This window comes from Pteropus vampyrus, unplaced genomic scaffold, assembly GCF_000151845.1.
Source record: "Pteropus vampyrus isolate Shadow unplaced genomic scaffold, Pvam_2.0 Scaffold9, whole genome shotgun sequence".
NCBI lineage: Eukaryota > Metazoa > Chordata > Mammalia > Chiroptera > Pteropodidae > Pteropus > Pteropus vampyrus.
The window spans coordinates 4,304,058-4,309,758 of NW_011888790.1; the positions used below are offsets into that span (position 1 = coordinate 4,304,058).

General features: G+C 37.0%; 1 pseudogene; it reads left to right on the top strand.

Moving 5' to 3' along the window:
• Positions 1-2,932: 2,932 nt before the first annotated feature.
• LOC111730212 lies at positions 2,933-3,051 on the top strand (annotated as a pseudogene).
• The last annotated feature ends 2,650 nt before the right edge of the window (positions 3,052-5,701 follow it).

A 5,701-nucleotide genomic window follows, 5' to 3' on the forward strand; every position in this document is an offset into this window, starting at 1 on the left:
AAATTCTAACTTTAGAAATTCATATATAATAAAAATATAACCTACAAATAATAGTAATAAAGGAAGGAAAAAAATGAAAACAAGAGATTTTTTAATAAAGAGATTAAATAAGATTTGGAGAGTAAATTATGGAAAACAAGGAAGAGAAAGAAGTCAAAGAAGGTTAGATAACAGAGAAAATAGTATCGCATCTTTAGAAGAAAATGGTCAGTACGTAGGAAAACATAAAGGGCAACTCTAGGTGGTAAGGTGATCAGTTAGATGGTGGACACGTTGAGTCTGGTTCAGATGCTGAGAGGCAGTAAGAATTACTGAAAGAAGGTTGGGTAGTGATCGGGAAACCTGAGGTCTAGTTGTGACACTGTCACTAACTCACTGTGAGACAGTGGTCAGTACTGTTGGAGCCTGCCCAACATTTATTTCAGACTACACCTTCCTCATTTCTCATCTAAGAGAAACCAGATTTAGTTTCGGCATCTCCTCAACTTAGTAGAGCCATGTGCTTCAGAGGAAGCTGGACTCAGCCTCAAAAGGTAAATTCTGATTGGTCTAAGACAATTACATGTCACAAGTCTGACCAATGAGGCATAAAGGAAAGTTGGGCATGAAGAAGAACCACCCAGGAAGATATGGCCCCTGTTTTCACTGGACATTGTCAGGTCTGAATGGGACACTAGGTACAGCTATCTAACCACCAGAAAAGCAGGCCTGTGGACAGACCAAAATGCTGAGGATGGCGATGCCAGTAGATAGAGAGAACCTGGACCCTTGACACTGCCACTGAATTGCTACATTAACCAACCCTAGCACTCCATACTCTGGTACGTCTTGTTATGGAAGAGCGTACATCTAAGCCAGTTACATTGGAACCCCTTTTTTTGAAGCTGAAGCCACTGTTTGACCCAGCAGCCCTGGCCCAAATCAATTTACTCTCTACACCACCATTTCTTTCCCTATAAATTAATAGTGGTCTAAGAACTTTTCTAGCTCTAATCACCCATGATTTTACTGTTACAGGTAGAAATAAATGTGCAGCAGTCTGTTAAAAAGGAATAATGAACATCTAGAGAAAGGCCAAAACAAAAATACAGATAGAGGAGTTGCATGTGTGATGTGAGACTCAGCCTTGAGGATAAATGAAGTTAAAAACTGATTGCTACAATAGTAACAATAACACCTCATTTTATCTTCAAAATATTCTGCAAAGTGGCATCATTGCCATTTTCTATGAGCAAACCAAGACACAAATGTCAAGTACAAACAGCGTCCCAGATTCTAAGAGATTATCAAAATTTCAACAGTGTCACATGTCCAGACAGGTCAAGAAGAATGAAGACTAAGAAAAGGTCAAACACCTTGATGATTAGGTGGTTCTTAATGCTTTCAAGAAAACAGTTTCTGGAAAGTTGTAGGAGTCAAAGAGTGAAAAAGGGGAGTAAAGAGTGGGAGATGTCAAGGAAGTAAAGACCACTTTTAGCAGAAGTTTAGCAGTGGAAAAAAAAGGGGAAAGATAAAACGATACTTCAAGGGAGCAACAAATTTGGGGGAGAAAGTTTGTTTTGTTTCTTGTCTGTAAAGTGGAAAAGGCCCAACGTACTGGTGGGTAGAGGGAAAGGGGTGAACAGATGAGAAGAGCTGAAGGTAGAAGAGAAAAAGGGCTTCACTGAGGGAGCAAGAACCTGAGGACAGGAGAAAACATGCTCTTTGCTTTCCCTCCATTGCCTGCTCCTTGATCAGTGAGGGCTCTAATCGATGGCCAGACTGAGCTGATGTAATCACTGATACAAGGCATTAATAATAAATGAATGTTATTTCTTTTATACATTATCTTAAGGGCCTTTTATAAAAGGATCATTGGAAGAAGACCAATGTATCTTTCCAAAGCTTATTTTTAAAATTCATAATTACTACAGAAAAGTGTCACTGTACAGTAAAAACCAATATTTATCTCATTCTCTTAACGGAATACAACCTAAAAGAAGAAAAAGATGAAAAGATGTTAAAAATAAAATGGTTTTATAATGGGTCTCCAATTTCACTGTGAAATTACCTAAACCTACATTACAGAGAGAAAATAGAAATAGAATAATAGACGTTACAATTTAGTAATAACTTACTATATGCCAGGCCCTGTGCTAAATACTTCATATATATTATTTTATTTAATTCATATAACACCCTGAGAGATAGATGTTATTAACTTTGTGCTGAAAGAATTGAGGCTCAGAGAAGTTATATCCCCAATATATAACTGCACTATTCTATACCAGTGTTCATAAATCAAACAATTATTCATATGTACTGACTGTTAGCCATATTCCAGGAAGTGCTATGTACTTCCTAGTCTCGTGGCAGCCATGTGAGGTATGTTTTTATTATCATATTCAGATGCAAATCTCAGATCCAGAAAATTAGCCATGGGATGCTTGAGTTCACCCTTTCAACCAATATGCTCTGGTACCTCAAAGATTTTAAAAAATAAAGTCAAGAGAAGACAATTTGAAAATGGTTTTATAGGATCGCATAACATATCCAGCAAGTATGAGCCAAGTCCCCAATTCCCCAAAAGAAATAAATTTCCAAAGATGAACATGTTGCCACTAGTATATAAGCTTAATAACATAATTAAAATCTTTCAAGTCAAAATTGAATGTCAGTCATGAGACACTAAAGTGTGATATGTTTAGTTCTTTCCCCTTTATAAAATAGTAATTGATGTTCCAAAGAAAAGAATGTGTTTGTTCTATGGTTCAATTTACTATTAGCTTCCAAGTGCACATTGGCTCAGACCTTTAAAAGGTCAATTCAGTTTCCTCTGAATTGAGAAGTAGTAACTAGAATAATCACAAATACTGAAAAGCATCTTTTAGCAAACCAGTGTCCTTACTCCATTTTGTAGAAAGGAGAAACATTGCATTAAAAATATATTCTGGTCTATGGCCATGCCACCTTGAACACGCCCGATCTCGTCTGATCTCAGAAGCTAAGCAGGATCAGGCCTGATTAGTACTTGGATGGGAGACCACCTAGGAAGACCAGGTGCTGTAAGCTTAAAAAACATATATATATATATATTCTGAAGCCATGTTGCCATGGTTTAAATCTAGTCTCTGCCACTTAATTCTTTGTGATATTTGGTAATTTTCTTGTCCTCTCTGTGTCTCATATCAACTGTAAAATGGGGATATAATGATGATTAAATGAGTCAATACACACAAAGCCTGGCACATGATAAGCACTATATAAATGTTAGCTGTTATGCACACTTGGATGTTTATAACACCATTTGTGGTGGCTTTGTTCTCAGTTTACTCTTGCCTGGCTAGATAAATTTAAAAATTATAACTTTTTTTAAGGTATATTTGTAGCGTTGTCCCAGAGCATTCTTGCAGAGAGGGAAAAAAAACTCTCTTTGGAAGCCTTTTTCACCTCTTTGGCTATTGGGACCAGCTACATAATTTGTGGGGCCCAGTAAAAAATGAAAATGTGGTGACCCTTCTTCAAAAATTATTAATATCTAGATGGCAACAGCGTTAAGGTAAGAGTGGGGCATCTCTGAGTGCAGTACTCTGTGCAACTGCGCGGACCACGTGTCCGTTAAGCCGGCCCTATTTGGCATCATTACTTTGGTAGGAAGGTAAAACTCAGAGCTCTCTAGCTTTACTCGATTGTTTATTTATTTTTTAGAATATTTTTTTCCTAACCCTACCTTGTCCAGGAAAAGATTTAAGGTAATTCTCTTTCTAGGGAAAGAGTCTGAGAAAGAAAAGATTCAGAAAGCCAACTTTCTGTTTCCAGGGCAGATTTTCGCTATGTCATTACACACAACTACTCTCCTGGAGTGTAGAGGGAAAAAATCAAACAATCTTTAAGTTAATAAGGATTCATTAGTTTGGCGATAAGCTCAGGGAACTGTCACCTCTCAGCAGTAAAGCCTGAGGCGCAGTGGCAATTCTTTACCTCCAACCAACAACGTGAGTCCTAAACTAACAACTAATGGTTTTTATTCCCATAGAGAGAACCAAATGAATTTTCTAACAAGCTTTTTCCTTTGTGATTTTTCTCAAGTTAATTCCTAGATCATTCAAGAATATTCAAGGCTAAAATCTAGTAACATTAGCTTTGTATCAATATTAAGTTACCAGGTGTTAGCTTACCATCTATTGAACATTAAGAGAAATGCCAAGCCTCCTTTTTAATGAAGAGCTTTGATTTATTAGGTTCAAATAGCAAATAAGTATAAGACTACACGTAAGTATAGTGTCTGTTATTTCAAAAACGTCTAGCACCTAGCCTAGATTTAACCCATATGTCTGTCCTATGGGCTAGCAGGGAGAAACTCAATCTATAAAAGACTCATTCCCCTCTGAACCCTCTTTGAACTGACAACTTGGGAAGACCTGCCATTTGTTTAACTCATTTGCTCCATTTCTTTAACCTAGGCACCCTTCAAAACTCTCAGCAGTCTTGAATCTCCAGGAATTGTTTAGAAATGAAGCAACCGTATTCACTCAGTCATCAAGTCATGTAGATGAGTGTTTCTCAATCAACTGCAATGAGGTCCACTTTGTACTTCCTGCCCATGTGATCCAATACTTTTATAAAATACAATAAAAATTAATTACTAGAAAAATGAAGTAAAAAACAAAGACTTCCAAAATGCAAGTCAAATTTTTTTCATTAGATTTAACAGATATAAAATTACTCCTTTAACTTACTACAGTAGTTTCTGAATTTTTGCTCTCAATTTCTGTGTTTATCTTATAGCAGACTGGTAATGAATAGTTTGCAGACTGTTACCAGTATAGGAACCATACTTTAAGAAGCACTGCTGTAGAACATACTACCTCCTTAACATTTCTAAAACATGCTACCTTCTTCCTTTAATTCATCCATTAGGCCCTTATCATCCTTCCTTGAAATAACACCCTTCAAAATGTCATCATTGCCTCCTGTATTTTATACTCCTCTAAATCACCCTCCACTTTTTAGTTAACCAGATATTCCAAAATTCCAAATCTAATTATGTTACTCTCCCGACTAAAACCTGTCAATTATTTCCCATTGCTTTCGGGATAGAGCCTAGCATTACACCATCTAACCTCTGACTTTTTCTCTAATATCTTTTTTCACTATCACATTCACCTCTACTGCCCCATCACAAACACACACACACACACACACACACACAAAGAAAGGCTTGCACTTTGCACTATAAATATACCAAATATAACAAAGATATGGAGTGTCACATCTCCATATCTTTGCTCATATTAATGCCTCTACCTAAAACATCTTTCTTCATCTTCTCCACCTAAAAACAACAACAACAAAAAAATCTACTTACTTTTCAAGATCCAGTTCAAGGGTCACATCTTCTACGGAGCTTTCTCCATCTTCCTGCCCAACTACTGCTTCAGAGATCTGACACATTCCTTTGTATATTTACTGTACCATGTACATATTGTGATGACTATAACATTTATCACACTTATTTATGTCTATTTTCCTCACCAGACTATAAGTTGCTCTTGCACAGATACCATGTCTAGATTTCTTTGTATTATTTCCCTAGCACTTAGCCTACACAGTTTCCAGCATATTGTTGGCACTTGTGAATGGAAGGAGGGAAGGAGGGAGAGAAGGAAGGAAGGAAGGAAGGAAGGAAGGAAGGAAGGAAGGAAGGAAGGAAGGAAGGAAG